This window comes from Leopardus geoffroyi, chromosome D3 (genome assembly GCF_018350155.1).
Source record: "Leopardus geoffroyi isolate Oge1 chromosome D3, O.geoffroyi_Oge1_pat1.0, whole genome shotgun sequence".
Lineage (NCBI taxonomy): Eukaryota > Metazoa > Chordata > Mammalia > Carnivora > Felidae > Leopardus > Leopardus geoffroyi.
The window spans coordinates 50,573,272-50,593,485 of record NC_059339.1 but is presented as its reverse complement, the minus strand read 5'-3'; positions in this window follow the sequence as shown (position 1 = coordinate 50,593,485).

Below are 20,214 nucleotides of genomic sequence, written 5' to 3'. Positions count from 1 at the left end.
CATGATTTATCCCTATGGATATGTCCCTTTACAACCTAACACATTTTAAGCACATCCTTCAAAGGAAAGTGGGTCATTAAACCTTGACCACATGGTAATGGGATAAAGCTATACGTATCTGTACACCTGTATTGGGCAGATGAATTGAATCAACCTGAGCTCTCCTCAGTTAGAACAGTAGTTAACTAGTCTCTCTCCTACCTATTAGCCTATCTGAAAAGAAATGTTTAAGGAAGAAATTCTTAAAATCTGAAAAGAAATCTCCTAAAGAAGAAAATTGAGACTTGACATTTTTATTTTTGGCATTGACAAAATACTGTGAAAGTAAAAATGTCAATGGCATTGAAAAATGATATTGTTAGAAGAATTGGCTTGGCCTCATAAAGTTTCTCATCTTCCAACATAATAGTCAAGTATTGACCTCTAGCTTAACTCCTAGACATCATTTGTTATATTAGTTTATATCAGAAACATTGCCAGTATGAGATTTTATTTCATGTGGTAGAATGAGTATTTGCAAAAATGGCAGTATTCAATTACCTAACTCTATATTAAACAGTATGTTCAGGATTCACAAACTCAAAAATCTCAAATTCAAGGATTCTTCTCTGATCACAGCTTTCTAGTCTTTAATTTCCATAGCATGATTTTCCCCTGATACATCTGTTCCTTACAAGCTGGGTCTCTAACTCTTCATTATTTTTTTCTTGCCTCAGAAGCCTAGATTTTACTGTCTGTCACTTGGTCACTCCCTTGACAATGTTCCAAACATGCCTAGTAATTCCTTACCCTTCTATTTTACTCAATTGGCAAAAATCACATTTCTGGAAAATTCAAAAGGTCTGATTTTTTTCAACTGTTATACAAAGGATAGTGAGTAAGCCTAGAGAAAAAAATGCATAACTTTGAAAAATGGAGGCATTACTAATTCATGGTTTCCTATTCAAATTGAGCCTTCAGTGCATTTTGGTGTCATTCTGGGATCCAAACACCCTGCCATGTCTCTTCCATCATTGGCTTTCTTTATCTCTGTTTCATGCTTCCACAATGTCTATCCTGAATCCTCTCCACTTCCATTATATCTACTCTACCACCTACTGCTTCCTCACAGCTAATAGCATCATCTCCTACCCTACCAAGAAAATAGGATCATCAGAGAAAGACTCCCTACTTCCTCTCATATCACCAGTTTTCATCCAGGTATAGTCATCATGCCTCTATTCCTTTTGTCGAAATTGTTTTCCTGCCTAAAGTGAATTTTTCTACCTATGGTGAAGGTTCTACTTCCCTCTTTCCTCTGCTTCTTTCATCTGGAATGAACTTGCTGCAATTAAAATTCCTTTTTCTCTCCTCTATTAGAAACACCTTAATCTCTAGTTTCTTGAGTGTAGCATTTAAACATGCTTGAATCTCTTTATCTTAATTTTTTTTACTCCTTCTCTCAACCCAATGTGTCTTGCTCTTTCTCTTCCTCTCAGCCAAAGTTCTTAAAAACATTTCCTATACTCTCAATGTTTTCATTTCCTTATCTCTCATTCACTCCTAAATTCTGTATCTAGCTTCTAACCAACATTTCACTGAAACTACCATTGCTAGGGATCACCAATAAACTTGATACTAATTTTAATGCACAAGGTTCAGCATTATTTTGTGTGAAGCCTTCACCCTCACCCCTTTGAAGGTATGGCACTACACTCCCCAAATGTATTATTATTATTATTATTTATTATAATAATAATAATAATTATTACTATTATTATTATTATGCCTGCTGTCTCTGTTTTTCACAGGATCCTCTCCTCTACTTATTTCTTAAAATACCATATTTGTCAGGATTTATTTATATACTCCAACTCTTCCATCACCATCTGTCTCCTGATAACCTCAAATCTATATTTCCATCCCAGACTTTTCTCTTTTGCTCTGGCCCTGTGTACTTAATTCTATTGAATATCCTCTCTTTTACAGCTTGGAAGCATCTTTTAATATTTCAAAAGTTGAATCTTTCTCCACAAACCTGTCCTGTATTCCAATGCCCTTATCTCAGTAATGACCTCACCTTTCATTCAGCTGTTCAAGAGAGAGATCTGGATGATCCATTAGATTTCTCCCTTCCTTAAATCTCATCAACCCTACTTTCTTAATAATACTTATTAATACTTATTAATAATACTTAATACTTTCATTCATTCACCTCCATTAATAGCTACACTTTCATACGTGGACACTAAAAACACCCTATCACACCTTGCTCTATAATCTATGCTGCAGGCCATAGGAAATTAACTACTGGTGATTATCTAAATAATATGCTTCCTTGTGCTTCAGAGATTCTGCATGACTGTCTCCTCTGTCTCGAATGTACTTTTTAACCCTATCTTTTAGTTCCAGGTTGGACACCAACACCTCCATAAGGCATTTCTGATTTACTTACCACTCTCCTCTTATAGGATTGGGTGCTTCACTTAGATGCCCCTATCACAGTACTTACTACAGTGGATGTTAATTGCCTAATAACTTTCTTGTCACCCAAGTAAGACTGTATATTCTTTAAGGGAGACACAATATCTGTTTTTTTTTTTTCTAATTGCATCTCTAGTGCTTATTGTAGCACCTGGTTCTGCTTAGATGATCTATCACCATTTGTTGGATGATTGATGTTGGCCATTTGCCCAGAAGTATGTCAGATAATATAGAAAAGACTGTGACAATTGGGTAGAGTGTTAGGCAGATCAGAGCACCTGCATAATTAAATTAAATATTAATCAAGAAGTGTTATTGCAACAAATATATTGACCAGTCTGGTGAGAAGTTATACTGAAATCACTGTGCTGATTGGGGATTTTTAACAGCGCCATAGCTCATCATCATGTGAATTGTAAAGCCACTATTTCCTGTCAAGTGGGTAATGTCAGTGGCTTCTTCTCCACCTACTCCAAATACTTTTGAAAGGAGGAAAGTACATCTGTTTACTGTATTTTTGTCTTGTTCGTAAACTAGCCAATTGATGGTATAGCTTGGACATAGTCTGCTTGCAGTTGGGTTTGTAAATAGACCTAAAGCAAGGATTCTCAATTATAGTTGGTGGTTTTATTTGGTAGAGATGGGTACCATTTGTTCGGTAGAGAAGGTGCCAGAATCGTCTCCAAATCCCACTCTCATGAGAAGACTTGGATCCCACCCCTCATCACTGAGTATTTCTCCCCTAGAGAGCCAGTATTAGTGAGAGAGGATATTCAACAAAGATATCTAACTGTTCTGCGTGGTTGGTAATCACTGACTTACAGTTATATATATTTATGGTCAACAGAATATAATGAATTCTTGTTATAGAAATCATGAATACATTTGGTGCTTTCCTTCCAGAAAGTGCAAATATTAGCCTCCAGTTACTGTAAAATTCAGATTTTCTAAGAAAAATCACCATCTGGAATATATTTATAGTATTATTAAGTTACAGATCAAGAAAATATATTAGAATTAGCTACAATAATAATACCTAAATCTAAGTGGTTTTCATATCTTAACTTCATTTCAGAACTCTATCAACTAGATTCTATAATTAGTCCCATTTTATACAGGAAGATTAATATATAGAAAAGTTACTTAAGGCATACATTTAATAAGTGGCAGAACAAGAATTTTAACCAAGATATCTGGTAATAATGTCTGAGTTTTGGCCAGTACTTTATTCCCCACTCAATTCTTCCATATTTTATACTTTAAAAAAGTGAATTCTAGAAATTCCAGAAACTGAATTCTAGTTCAGACAAATTGTCCATGAACTTTAATATGTTTGTGTTAGTTATTTTATATATATATGTTATTGTGCTTATTTGATTGGTAAACATTGCTAACTCTGTAAAGTGCTGCTGGTTTTTTGGAGACTCTTCAGAAAAGGATTAAAATTATGTGCATCTTAAAAAAAGTAAAGAGCTCATCTGAACCTAAAATATGGAAAAAAGCAATACTTAAGTTCTGATATTTTGAACTGTTTTGACAATTATGAGGATAACAATGGGAGGGCTTTGTGACAACTCAATTTCTTCATTTAGTTAATCAAGATTGCTGGCTTCCATTTACATTACAAAGGGTAAGATAACTGTTTCACAGGAAATGTTTCCACAATTGAATTCCATAAATCCTATGTCAAGTGCCTTATTACCAGGCCATTTGATAATGTAGAAAGATCACTGGCCTGAACATCAAGAGGCCAGGACTATAGTATCAGCTCACTTATTAATGAGCTTAGATATGGCTTAAGCCTTTTTATTTTGTGGAGTCTTGGTTTCCTTACTAGTAAAATATGTGAGGCGCCTGAAGTTGTTTTGTAAGACTTAACAAACTTCTGATCCTCCTCCTCTATAATGGGAAGTTAAGAGGAGGATAGCCATAAGCTTGTTCCATCATCACATGACATAGATGTGGTGTTTGTCCAATAAGATGGGGCCTCAAATGTGGGTGACTATAAGGTGGAAGCCGGTGGATCTGTGGATCCAGTGGTTCCAGTGGAGAAAAGATTCACCTGAAGTAGAATAAAGGCGATAGAAATACCGAATACATCGCGGGGGCGGGTGGGGGAGGAGCAGGACAGCAGAAAGGAGGCGGTCTGCAATGTGGCAGTGAGAAGGGGCTGCTTTTAAGGAGGGATGGTGAGAGAGTATGATGAGGTATGAAATTTCCCCTTTTTTGGTAACTGGTTTTAAGTACTCATTTGTTAGGGCCTATGGATATTCTGAGGCTGGTCACCTGATGGGCCTGTGTTTAGCCATGTGATTGCCGTGGACCCTTTCTACATTCCATTGCTCAAGCCTGTTTACCTAAAAGTGATGTTTACAATAGACAGCCCAGTGCTATTCCACATAAGATCACAAGACATAATTTCAACTTTCAACACAGAAACATTCTGGGAAAAAAAGGGTAATTTTAAGGCTCTTCAAAGACTTGAGCTGAACATAGGAATATGGCTTCTTTCATAAAAAGGGAGATAGAGACAGGATTAGAGACACTGAATGAGTCTGAAGTCCATTTACATAGAAATTCTCACAATGTCCAGGGAAATTGCTTCTTTAAAAACTTTCTAGAAAGCCAGACTGCCTCTACCTGAAATTCTTTCAGACCTACTAGGCTGGATCCCTGACTCTATTCCTCACTCTCTGTTGCTCTTCAGCCTTATTTGATCCTAGTGGTGATTCTTTTTACCCTTGACACGTGCCACTTGCTCCAACCTGCATTCTACTTTGACTGTAAGTATTCCTCAAACCTAGTCCGATCCATATCTAGCTTTACTCGACTATATTCAAAGCTCTCCACTCAATGCCACTCATCTATTACCTGGTATACAACACTTCCCATAGCACCTCACGGGCTGTATTTTACAACCACACAACAAAGCATTAAAACTTATTTTGGTATTTATATGAGTCAGGGGGAAAATGGCGTGGCTTAAACAGTGATATTGTCAATGTGAATATATGCTACAACACAGTTCTTTAAGAGCTAAATATAAAATTTGAATATGCATTGGTACATTTGTGTTTTCCTTACTCTTTCTTTTTGAGAATGATGTGACGCTCCTAGCAATTGAGGTTGTGTGATTGATTGTAACTTGTCTGTAGCTCTCTGGGACCTTCCTGAAAATGAAATCGACCATCTTTGAGTGATAATGTCAGTGGGATAGAATGTGTCACTGGATAATGGTCTCCTGCTGCTGCATAAATGCCGAGGCAAGCCAAAGGTATTTATGGGGAAAAAAGTTCATACTAAGCTAAGATTTTTATTTTCAATGCAAAAGAAACCAAATCTGTGGTCAGCTATTGCTTCTATAGCATATGCTGGATGTGGACACAATGGATGTGCAAACCAAACTGTGATATGCAGTGAGCAATTCTTATGCAAATCTATATTCTAATTGGCTTAAAAACTTAAATTCTTGTGTATTTAAGCAAACCCTGAATAAGATTAGTGTTTCAGAAATAAAACACTCCCATAACTATGAATTTTTAACAATTAGCCAGTTTCTCTTAGCTTATAGTAAGCACTTTTGAAATTTCTTTCTTATATACCAGAAGTTGAATAAATAACAGACATCTAGAAACTACATTAGTCCATTTATCCTATAATGAAAAGGTATAAGCTATTTATATTAGTTGAACCTTGCAAACTCCCAAATAAAAACTAATTTATATTTTGCATAGTATATCCTATGAAAAAGATACATATATATTGCAAATGGTCAATAAAAACCTTATAAATCTGATGCATTGAGAAGATATTTCAAATGTAACAAATATGATATGTATCAGATAATATAGTGGAGTTATACAATTTTCTTCCCCGGATTTAACAAAAAAGTTATATTATATTAGTTTTGTATTACACTACAACCATTTAAGATTGGATTTTGTCTGTAGGGAAAGCTGTAAAATGAAATATAGATCTGCAACATAAAATATATTGGCCAATGAGAAGAAATGTGTAAGTGTAGGTAACACTATTTCCTCAGAACACACTTGGAAAAGAAATTGCCCTGAAATGTGTCCACACAGTAACTTTTTCTGAGGTTTTTGCTGGTGGCGGTCATTAAAGAAGACATTGATATAATTTGTAACAAGAATATATGGATATTTTAAAAATCCTATTTTGTGAATGGTCTGAAAGAGGTTAGTATAGGTTAAAAGTAATATTATCCATATACATGTACCCATATGATAGAGAAGTCTGATTTTAAATTTTTTTAATGTTTTTATTTCCTTTTGAAGGAGAGAGAGACAGAGCATGAACAGGGGAGGAGCAGAGAGAGAGGGAGACATAGAATCTGAAGCAGGCTGCAGGCTCTAAGCTGTCAGCACAGAGCTCAATGCAGGGCTCGAACTCATGAACTGTGAGATCGTGACCTGAGCCAAAGTCGGATGCTTAACTGACTGAGCCACCCAGGCACCCTGAGAAGTCTGATTTTAAAATACCAATATTTCCAGCCTCAAAAATCCAGGAGACCTCAAGCATCTACTGTGCCCTGATAGTTTGAAGGTGATTAGAAATGCAATATAAAATGAACATTTCTTCTGTTTTTGTTTGTTTTGTGAAAGCCATTGTGTATGTGAATTCATCAATATCTGAAAAAGCACAAAGTTCCCATGAAAATTATTTTGTAAATCTACCTCAACATGTGGGTGCTAAAGATTCATTTGGCATTCAGATACAGACATCTTTTCATTAACTAAGGCCATAAAAGGATGGTCTAAATAATCAAACATCATGATTAAAAAATATCCCCAAATATTTGGAATGAACAAAACATACTTGGATGAAAACATACAATCATTAAGGGCTCATTTAGCGTTCTATTTATGATTTTAGTAAAAATCAAAATCTGTTGAAATAGCCCACTGCCTAGTTTTGGCAATAACTCTTTGTTATTTGGTTATTGCGTAGTCCTTAGGAAGTGTTATTGCTGTAAGAAAATGTACACACAGTCCAATGAAAAGAATCTATTGATCACCAGCTTCAAGAGAGAAGAGACAATTAGTATACATAAACATTACAGATATATAATTGTTGATATTATCAATATGGTGGTGTTAAAGTATTGGCTCAGAGCAGAAACTGAACAATTTGCCTATGGTTCAGATGTTTGTTTATAAAATGTCTGAATAAATAAAAAGAACAACTATAATTTTGGGAGGCTCCTCATTTACCCACTTTATGGCATGACATAGTAAATTATGAACCAGAATACTCGTGCAATGTCAAATGTATAACTAATAACATAAGTCAAGTTCAGTAAGCTTTGGAAATAAGATGGAGTTTCACTGGCTTCACATGTTCTACAGTTGGACGACAAGGTCCTGCAAAGAAATACTGACAGTTTCAAACTAATAGTTGTGTTTAAAATAATAAAATAAAATAAAATAAAATAAAATAAAATAAAGTAAAGTAAAATAGTAAAACTCTAAATAATCAATAGCTTTAAAGAATAAAATATTCCATGAAACGTTGCATTAAAATGTACCTGACTCACACTTCAGCAGCAGCATTGGTACAAGGGTCAGGCTTACCCCCAGGTGAAATGGCAGGAGATTTGATGGTGAGATTTTTAAAGAGTGTAGAAAGGGTATCCATTGAGGAGTTATTAATGATAGCAGTTAGTGAATCACTCCTTTGAGTTAAACGTTTCCTATTTCTCCAAATCCTCTTTTAGAATATAAATGACCCTGTGGAGAGCAATGTTAACTTAATAATAATACTTCAGAATATGTTCATTTCATCAGATGTTTTTCTTGTTGTCATAAACTGTTGATGGTAGACCGGTAACCAGAACCCTGAAATTAACGCTAGGGATTGGTGAACGAATGAGTGAAGGAGTGAGCAACTAAAAAACCAGAGTAGATAAAGGATGCAAAGAGGCCCAGAATAGCAAAGCAATAGGGCTAAAGTTGAACCTCATAACTGAGAAGCTGCACCTTCAGTCCTCCTGAGTATTGTTGAAGTCATTTCAAACATGTATACTGTTCAAAAATAACATTCTAAAAACTACATTTAAGATTTCATGTTTTACCTTTTGGAGGTATTTCTTCTGAAAACAAGTGTGATTCATAATATGAAAATAGCATTATACAAGACATAATTTGAGTGGTTAGAAATGATTTTTCACCAACTCTTTTAAGACTTGTATTTTGTGGAAAGATGGCTTATAAAGATATATCATACTGGAAAGCTCCCAGTATCTATTAATCAGGTGCTTAATATATAATCACTCTTTGCACAGATAAAGCAAAATTTAATTACCATAATAATAATAATAATAACTAATGTTTAATAAGCACTTACTTTGTACCAATTACTATCTTAGGTTCCTTTTATGTTTTATCTTTTTTTTTAGGTATAGCTGTTCTAAATTCTCTATTAACTTCATACAAAAATTATTTTCAAAATAAAATTTTATGCAGGAATGCCTCAATCCCTATGTCGGTGTAAACTTGATAGGTCTTTTAAATGATACAGTCTTTCTGCTAGTTGTGCCTTGTGGATTTCTACACTTAAACTACATATTCTAACACTTATGCTAAAGTCAAGCTGTTTCCATCTGTTTAGGCTACACATTGCATCACTTAGTAGTACAAAAAGAGCAGTTTTTCTTAGACTCCTGGGACAAAAATCACACAGAATTCATAAGAGATCCAATACATAAAAATTCATTTCCTGAGTAGAACTGCGATGCCATGTAGCCAAAACCATTACTTCTTTCATTGTGTTTATAATAAAGAAGTCAAGCAACCATACCCTTCAGGGCTGGACACCTCATCACCTTCCTTGAAGGCAGTCACGCACTCAGCTGTAGCATGTGGAGTTAATTACTCTGGGCATTGGGACGCTGAGCACCAGAATGACCCTGTTTGTGGCTGGTTCTATTGTGTGCTGTGATCAAGTGAATTCTTTAAAAAAAATTTCTTTTAGTTTTTATTTATTTTTGAGAGAGATAGAGAGCATGAGTGGGGGAGAGGCAGAGAGAAAGGGAGACAGAGAATCCGAAGCAGGTTCTGTTCTGTCAGCACAAAGCTGGACCTGGGGCTTGAACCCATGGACCATGAGATCGTGACCTGAGCTGAAGTCTGATGCTCAACTGACTGAGCCACCCAGGTGCCCTGAATTCTTTTACTATCTATACACTCACGGATTCTGAATAAAGCAATGGTTCTGGAATGCGAGGAGAATAGCTCAACTGTCATCTCAAAGGGACGCTTATTTGCCTCCCCAGGTAACCATTGGATAGAGACTGACAAGTCTTTAGTGGGACTGTCATCTTTCCAGTTCGGTTGATTCTAAAATCCAAAGGGTAAGCCTTCAGAGAATTTCAGTATTGTGGTAGCTCCTGGAACACCTTGTGGATCTGTCATCTGTGAGGCTGGGTCAGTCCAGGAGCAATTTCTACAAGAGTTGTGCAGCCATGAAAACCTGGCACTGTGCAGTTCTGTGTACACAGCAATCCTGGTGACCGTTATCTGCTGAATTGCAGGAGCTTGGGCTTATTAAAATCCCCAGGAATCATTCATTGGCAAAGGGCTATATTTAACCCTTTCAAAAGTATTTTTGTAAAGAGAGTTTTGTGATAAAATAATCTTTATGCAGCAACAGAATGTGTGCTTGGGAAGCCGAGGTAAAAAAAAAAAAAAAAAAAAAAAAAACCTGTAAAGGGGAAAACAGGTATATTTGGTGCAGTACTATCCCCATTTTTCTGACCTCCATCTCATCTCCATTATAGAACCTCTGCCATCATGCTATGAACCTGTTCTCACAGGAGCTAATGTGAAGAACTAAATGACATTCAAATATTAATGACAGTGGGTGGTGGTATATTGAGATATTTATGTGGTTATGTATGCTCCTTGTTATAAGTCTTTTTCATTTTTTGTTATTTAAAAAGGCGCTCCAGTAGCCAATAAATGTTTTTGCAAAAGGAGAGAAGGAGAAAAGAACAAAAGGAAGAAAATAAGAAAGGAATGGAGGAGGAAGACGGGAGAGAGATGGACAATATACAATATAGTAGTGGTAGAATCTACAGTTAAAATGTTGGATTTGAACTGTGCTTTGATACTTATGTGTGGGTAAGACCCAGTTCATGTCTCAGTACATATACACTTAAATATTTCTTCCAATTCAACATGAAAGGCGTTTGTTAGTTCCATTGGGAAAAATACCACCCAGAAATACCTTTTATTTAGGGAGGTAAATTTAATTTCCAAATAGACAATAGAACTTATTTATAGATTATTCCAATTATATAACAGCAACAACAGCAACAACAAAAACCCAACAGATTCCTATATCTGCATTAGTAAATGACTTGGAATACACCAATAATCAGTTGCAAATATTAATAAGATTTGGAGACAGTTACACTGAAGAGGGTAACTTGCATTTTGTTTTCATTTATGGAGGTAAAGAATGACTGCCAGAAAATTAGAAAAGACAAATGTTAGTATATATCTATTAAAGTTAATACCACATAGAAATACAAAATATGTGTTATATGATTTGAAATAACCAGTTGTAATAAGCTACTTAAATCAGGGGAAAATATAATCCAGTATCAAATGGATTATGCAGAAAAAATGATAAACATTATCTTAAGGCAGTTATTAAAAGCATTAATCAAAGGGATAAAGAAAAATGGAGAAAGAGAACATGTTGAGAAAGGTGATGAGAAATACAATAATGTTTAGAATTTTCCATTCCTTTTCCACCAAGATTTCGGAATATGAATTCAGTTATTGTGGCTGATTCATCAATCCCTCTCCCTCACCATGATGAACTTCACCATACGACTTGGCCAAAAGAATGTGTGCACCTTGTCCAAGGTTAGACATTAATAAGAATGGCATCTTTCCTTTCCACCCTTTATGGAAGTGACCTTAATTTCCAAATATTGAGAAGATTTGAGGATAATTTCCATTATATATCAAATAATACATTACCATGTCTATATCTGTATGTGCTCTGGATGAATACATCAATAATATGTTACCATCTAATCAGGTCAGTTTCAGGGCTTTAGGGATGGGGGACAAGGATTAAAGAGAACCTTGAGTGTGGTACGTGGAAGATCTAATGTACTTGTATTTGAGGAAAAGAAACAGTCAGTGATGAAACACACCTATGCTCTGCATTTTATTTAATAGGGGAACAGTGCTGTGATATGATGCGCTGGTCCCAGGAGAGAAATGATATACAACTTATCTATTGCTGTATTACAAATTACTGAAACTTAATATCTTGAAACAACAAGCATTAATTATCTCCCAGTTTTATAGGTCAGGAATTTGGGTATAGTCTAGCTGGCTGGTTCTGACTAGAGTCACTCATGAGCTATACTCAAGATGTAAGCTGGGACTACATCTTCTGAAGCCTTGTGAGTCCGCTGCTAAGAAGGCTGATTCACACAGCTTTTGGCTGGAGCCCTCACTTCTTCACTGGCTGGAAAGCTTCACTCCTCTCCGTGTTACCGCACTCCCACAGAGCTGCTTAATGTTCGTAAGGCATGGCAGCTGACTTCCCCAGAAAGACAGTGAGAGAATCCCAGGTGGAAGCAGTAGCTTTTAGAACCTAATCATCATTTCTGCGATATTCTATTAGCCACACAGATAAACTTTGGTACATTGTGGGAAGGGACTACACAAGAGTGTAAATATCAGAAGGAGGAATTATTGGGAACCAATACAGGGCTAGCCACCACAGAATGGTTATATAGCAGTGGGGCAAGCTGGAGTTCACTTAGGGTAGTGATGTTGGAGCATCTCGAAAGTAGCCTAGCTAAGGTTGAAGAAAATGAAGTTATTTGTACGAAGTAGAACAAACTTGAAAGTATATTTGTTTCTTAGGAGGTGGTTCCTATGGTTACATTAAGCCAGAAAACAAAAACGAAAACAGACCCTATTACTGGTCATCCATTGATACCTGCTCCATGGTCTGGGCTGGTGCCTTTTTATGGATCATCTAACTGAATATCCAGGGGGAAAACTTTCTCAAGCTTTGTGGTCTCTGCAGAGCCCTTTCTTTCATGCCAACTCAACAATACATTTTAAAAAACGTTTTGCAATATTTGATTTTGCCTTTTAAGTGTTGCAGCTGGGAAGGTCTTTCAGAGTATCTACTTTGCTATATCACCAGAAAGGAAGTCCACCTCTTTCTACCTGGCAACATACCATATTGCATTAGGGCTCAGACACAGGAGTTAAACTAGTGAGTTTGAAACTCTAGTTTCACCACCTACAAGGAGTGCCATTTTGAGTGAGTTATTTAACTTTTCTGTATCTTTGTTTCTTTAGTAATATTACAATAGTAATTTATAAGGTATTGTAAAGTCTAATTTGCTTATCTATATCATCTACTTAGAATGTGGCATATAGTAAACATTTAATAAATAGCTACCATTAAGCCTCTAATGGGTGTTAAATATCACCTTCTATGTGAAGGCTAATAGAATTAACTTCAGATAAAAGTCTTTCTTTTTCTATACTCTTGAATCTCATTTGTTCCAACGGCAACTGTGGTATTATTTTTAAGTATTTACATGTATAGATGCCACTATTAACTTAATTATCAGGTTTTATTCATCTTTGTATATGCTTCTTACATGTACCATTCAGGTTGCTGAATTGGATAGATGGATGAATTAACGGATGGATGAATGGATGGATAGATGGATGAACGAATGGATGAATAGACAGATGGATAGATGGATCGATGGATCGATGGATGGATGGTCTTTATGCTGCAGGATAGAATCAATGAGTCCAGTTGGAAAGTTGAGAACTTGGAACATACTGAAGTACTGAGGCAATAAGAAAAGATTTTAATAGCAAAGAGAAAATTGATGTGAAATTGTCCTCTCTTCAGGGAAGAGGGTCATAAACAATGTTAAAGGGCCACTAAAATCTCAGTAGTTTTTATATTTTCTTCATCTGTCTGGTTGTAGACCAAGGCACTGATTTATAATCTATAGTATTAACTTCTCTCAAGGCAGCCAAACGTTAATTCCTTGCTCTGGTTACAGTATCTATTTTGGAGGGGAAAAAATATTTTAAAAAGGAAAAAGTTATTAGCCTTCACCAAGGCAGCCTTCTGCAAACCAGTAATTTCCCTAAAAATGCAAATCTGATTCCATTTCTGATAGTCTGTTTACTTAGCTATTTGAAAGAAAAAGCTATTTTGAAAAGAAAAAGATTTCCGCAGAAAAGTGTCCCATAAGTGAAATGATGATAGCATAGTCACGAAGACAACAACAATTCTGGCTGAATTGTTTAATCCTTCATTCCTATTTACTTTTTGCAGTGCCTTTTTATTGGAGGTTCTGGTGCTTTTTAGGATCAGGTGAATTTATCCTTACCATGTGGTAGGTGAGGCATAGAGATGGGCTTGTCCTTTGCTTGTGCCAGAGACTGACCTCTGCATTATTTAAGTTGTCCTGCCATATTTGTTGTTCCACGTAAGCTAACGATCCACTACCAGATATAGTCTTGGGTCACACCTTTCAAAATGCTGGGAAGGATTTCTTTCTGCTTTGACTCTCCAAGTGGCCCCAAATAATGTATTATTCACTGTTGATTTTCATCTGTAACACACATCCATATACATACCAATGTCGATCTCATTAGCATGATCATTGTGAAAAGAATAGCATTTAAGACCCAGGTATGGCCTTCAGTGGTTCCTAAACAAGTGTCAGCAGGCTTCTTGGAAAATGAAAAATTAAACAAAAAATAGGTAAACGAGAAAAGCCAGGCCTTGCTATTCTGAAGAGTCTTTTGGAAGAGTAGTTTCTGTGGGGAAAAGCAGAAAATGGGGCTAAACTACTCCTACATAATCCACAGGGCAAGTAACACATAGATCAGTAATTAAACCTTTGCTTGCTAGTACTCCAAGCCAGATGCATTCTAAACAGGAGCCATTCTTCCACACATTTTCAGAAAGCAATGAGCTGAAGGATGTCATATTCTATTGTGTGGCAGATGTGTTCCCACTCATCAGAAGCTGCATGGAACATTTTTTTTTCAACTTAGCAATTTTTCTATTTACTTCAATTTAAACTTTGCAATACCTCCTGAGATTAGCAAGCTTCTTCTAAAAGGAAGAAAATTAACATGCTTATGGAGCAGGTTTTCCTAAGCTATCACAGAACGGAAAAGGCAGCTGCGGACTCCTCTGAAACAAAGGCAGCAGCAGAATGGGGGGAAAAAACCTTCAGAAAACTATACTTGGTTAGCACCTTCCCTCTGCAACACAAAACCTTAAGCATCAGAACAGACAACCATGAAGGTGACACTTCAAGAAAACTAAAGGAGGTGAGATTTCAAATGGTTTTGCTTGAATTGTCCATTTAATGCGTATTTGACCCAAACTCAAAGGAAAATATCAGGTTATCCTGACACAATTCCCCAAGTTGCTTGAATTTCCCTGTTGAAAAACATGAATGCCCTTAAGATGGGGCAATACGTTTCTGTGCAGTGCTCAGGAATATTAAAAGGCATATGCAGTGTTAAATAGTTATGTTTTGTATTCAATACATTATTTCTTACTAATTGTCCAGGGGAAAAAACCCTATATATTTATAAATAACACCTTTATGTTTACTGTTCTTCTCAACCTTCCTACCTTAGTTGTAAAAGTTCAAGATTCTTGTCTTTTTTAATGGTATTTCTGTTTCAACATTTTTTTTTTGATTCTTTGTTTCCTCACAGTTTACAAAGCAAAGCACTTGCCATTAATCTCTCTAGACAGAACATGTGAAGGTCGGATATTACTTCTATTAATATCAGTCACTATTTGGAGAAAGGAGAGTATGCGTTGCAACATTTACAGAAATGCACTTGCTACACTAATTATATAAGTGGTAGAAGAAAACACTTCTACATTACGGAATGGGATTAATAAGGCAAAGCATTCCAAGTATATTCAGACAAAAATGAAAACTGACCAATAACCTATGAAATTCACATTAAATCCAGTTGAAGTACATGTGATGTGTGTGCTGTACTGAAATCTCAGAAATTCTGTGCCATGGGTAAAAATGAAATTCAAGAGCATGAGCTTTCTGCATATAAGGGCTTTAATTTATTGAAGAAACTAAAATGTCCATGTTGAGAGTCTCTTAATGTGGGAAAAATAAAGTGAAAAATCTGAAAACTGTTTCCTACACAAACTACCCCTCCAGATTGCACTTTCCTTTTTTTTAATGTTTATTTGTTTTTGAGAGAGAGCATGAGTGGGGGAGGGGCAGAGATAAAAGGAAACAGAATCTGAAGCAGACTCCAGGCTCTGAGCTGCCAGCACAGAGCCTGATGTGGGACTCAAACTCATGAGCTGTGAGATCATGACCTGAGCCAAAGTTGGATGGTTAACCAAATGAACCACCCAGGCACCCCTTTACTTTTCTTTGAGTCAAAACGTATTAGTCTGTTCATAAGCTTAACAAAGATTATATGAATTTTCCTAATACAGATCCACATTCTATGTAAAAATTGTAAACTCTAAAAGAATTATTTCAAGTCTTCCATATTGGACTATAAATGAGCATATCGCTTTTCTTTCCCCATAGACTAGGATATTTATACAAGTATTCTTCCGAAGGAAAAAAAAATTATATGAAACTTACTTTATCACAGCCAAAATCAATGCACTGATATTTCTCTACAGTTACTGGACTTTGAATATTTTTGAACACTTTAGAAGCCAAGAATTTGAGGATGTGCATTGTCATCCACACTTTGCATATTCTGAATATATCATACATGTTAAAAATACTGAAAAACATCATTAAAATTGAACTATTTTGACTTATAATATGCCCAGATACTAGTTTTAAATCTATCACATCAATTGGATCTGACCGTATAACGTATATGAGTTGAAATATTTCAAAGATAGAGGAGTTAACCCTCATCTACCATGTAAAATATAACTGAATTTGTCCACATTTTTAGAAGATTGTCTTTAAGCCTGTTCTAGCCATCTATTGAGGCATAACAAACTACCTCAAACTTAATGCCTTAATATGACTAAAAACTTTTTTTTTTGTCTCACACATCTGCAATTAAGGCAAAGCTCAGGGGGAAAGTTTATCCCTGCCCCATATGTCATCATCTGAAGAAGCTCAAAGTCTGGAAGCAACTTTCTAATTAGAGTCATCGAATGTACAGGTTGGCAAACTACAGTCCAGGGCCAAATCTGACCCACCAGCTATTTTTGTGAGTCAAGTTTTATTGGAGCATGGCTTTGCTCATTTGTTTATGTATTATTCTGGCTTTTTTGCACTATCACAGGAGAGCTGAGTATCCGTGGCAGAGACTATGTGGTCTACAATGTAAGTATTTACTAGCTGGCCTTTTGCAGAAAAAACATACAGCGACCTCTGAGATCAAAACTCCTTCACTTACATGTTTGGAAGTTGATGTTGGCTCTTCATTAGAAGGGCCCAACTTCAGCTTGGACTGTGGCCAAAACTCCTACACAATCTTCACCATGTAGCACTTTGGTTTTCTCATAACATGGCAGCTGGCTTCCCAAAGTGAGCATCCCAAAAAGTAAGAAATGAAAAAAGTTAGTCTCTTAAACCCTGAAGAATAACGTAGTCCAGATTTAAAGGAAAGAGAATTCATACTCCCATCTCTTAAAAAGAAGACTATCAAAGAATTTAGGTTTTAAAATAACCCTAAACACATGACAAATCTGAATGATATATATTCAAACATTTATGGCATAGAAATTACTTACATATTTTTTAAATATTTACTAAACCCCTATAATGTAAAATCATCTTTACAAAAAACAGATATAATCCATGCTTAAAGGGTTATATACATTAGCATGAGTGAAAGGTGAATAATAACCATGTAAATGAAAAAAAATGAACATAACAATTTTAAGAAACAATAAGTATTACAACAGAGAGTGAATGGAAGGGTTAAGAGGGGGACTACTTTTGGCCAGGGAGGGCCCTGCTCCTTGATGACATTCCAGCTGAACATAAATAGCTAACTCTAAAAAGATATGCGTGCTAAGGACAATAGGCAAAAAGAAAAGGCAAACATTACTTTTTAAAATAAGTGAAGGCTCGGGATATTCAAGGGGCAGAAAGAAGACAAGAGGACAAAAGCATAATGGGTAAGGGACCAAAAAAGAGACCTAGTCAAAGAAGCAGTTGGGGTCAGACCACATAGCTGTTACAGATAATGTGGAATTTTGTTCTAAACCTAATGGGAAGTGCTTAGAATGTGATAGGGGAGTGGCATTCTTTGCTCTCACTTTAAAAACTTACTCTAGCTGTTATAGAGAAAGGATTATTAATTAGAGTGGAGGAGATAAAGAGAGCATTGAGCCAAAGTGGGGATGAACATGGTAACCAGGTAAAAGAAAGGCCAATTGGTATAGTCAAGGTAAGAGACAATAGTGACTCCAACTGGTGTGCCAGCAGATGAGAAGACATCAAACTGAATTAAAAAGAATTCTGAAAATACAGCTAGCAAGACTTAATGTGGGGTGTGTGGAGAAACAACTTGAACTGTATAGTGAGTTACTTTTGAAACTCAAGTTTGCTAAGCTATGGCCTATCCTGGAATGGAAAACTACTCATTTAGTAATTGGAACTCAGCTTCTACCAGAAAGGAGTTTCCTTCCCTAGCAGTCTAAATCTAACAAAGCTGAAGTTAGTAATAGCCTTAGAGATAGCATCTCTAATAGCCCAGGTGCGAGGAAGCCTTGCTTTATGTGTAAGTGACATAGATTTTGCCCCATATTGTATGATTTCAAAGGGACTAAAAAAATGAGCTTTTGGGAATTGTTTAATCTCTTCTACATGTATTCTTATCACATAAATTTTTCAGAGAAGGAATCTAAAGTTAGAATTTACAACCAAACTGAGCTTCTTAGAAAACTCCTTGCTCAATGGGCATCTGAACCCAGACTGGGTGGTGTCTGAACTTTGACTTTTATTTCTCACAAATAAGGCTATTCCCATGCTTGACTCTACAAATGTAAAATGGAAGGACTCAGGGTATCTTCCCCTAGACCACGGCCCCAGTGCATCTGCCTGTAGCATTATTGCATTGTGTGCCTCTCAGGGGGATGAGGGGATAGGGGATTGTGTTAACCTTTGCTTTTAAATATCTCTATTGAAACATATTCTTTAGGCCATATCACATGATACTAACCTCATCACAGAAAACAATGAAAAGGGAGCAATCAAGGGACTCCTTGGTTTTTTTTATTTGAGACAAATGGTCCCATTTACTGTAGGGGTTTTTTTGTTTTAATTTTTTAATGTGTATTTATTTTTGAGAGGGAGATAGAGAGACAGAGCTTGAGCAGGGGAGGGGCAGAGAGAGGAAGACACAGAATCTGAAGCAGGCTCCAGAGTCTGAGCTGTTAGTACAGAGCCCAACCTGGGCCTTGAACTCACAAACCGTGACATCATGACCTGAGTTGAAGTCGAATGCTTAACCGACTGAGACACCCAGATGCACCAAGAGCAGTAGGTTTTATGTCTGTCCGTGGAAGGAGGAAGTAAAGTGAGAATTAAGAATTCCATTCGACCATACCAAAGTTTGGTTAGCTATAACACATTACAGTCACAGTTGGCAAGTAGAGAGCTATACTGAATCACAGAAACTCTGAAGAGGACTAGAAAAGAAACAAAGGTAAGTTGAATCTGATCACAAATATACCATCAGTGATCAAATATCCTCCATGAGATGTAATGAGAATGAGAGTTGTGGAAGAGGCAGGTAGCTCACCCTAGGCTCCAGAGCCTCTGATGGTCTATGGTCCCTAGGAGCTCCTCCTGCTTGATAGAGAGAAAAGCACACTTCCTGCCCAGAGCTTTGGAAAATGGTAGCCTCAGAAAGAAATAAAATTAAAAACAAAAGTTTTGAGAGATTGAAAACATTTTTTAACCGCATTCTGCCCCGGAAGCTAGGTTTGTTTAAAAACCAATATATAGAAAATGTTTACAAACTTCCCACCCGATCTGGTCACCAGTAGACTAAGTATAGGACTCAGTCTAAGGAAAAATGTAGAAAACTCAAGAGCAGAAGCCACTTGTTATCATCTCATTGTTTTGTTTGTTTGTTTGTCTTTCAATCTGGGAGAAAAGCTGGGAAGGGAAGACAGAAGGAAGAAAATCCCAAAAGCTAGTTATCTCCAGCAGTGAATTCAAACTCACCAAAAGGCAAGACCAACAAAGAACAGAAGAATCTTTATGCTAATAAAAGTTGAGCAGGGGATATAAGAAAAAGTACAAGATAGCCCACATTGTGGGTCCCCCCTATCCACTATGGGTTAATAATCCTTGCACAAATCCTTAGGTTTTCTGTGTTTCCCCTGTTTATTCAGGAAGAGAGTGGGAGAAGGTCCTGCATAGTAGCAGCTGGGGATGTGCATGCAAGCTGACATTCTGGGCGGTGTCTGAATTCCTCAGTTAAGAGTGTACTCTCACCTTGAAGTAGGAGAACCGTACAAGCCCAAAGATAACTCCCGTGGAATAATACACACTCAGCTATGAGCTATAATCTTCAACGTGTTGTATGGTTTAAATGAGCTAATGCATAATCAAGTGCTTGGAACATGTCCAGGCACATAGTAAATATTCAAGAGCTATCAGTTAACAGTATTATTTTCATTTTAGAGTTGCTGATTTCCTTGACTTCAATTATGTTTTTTCTT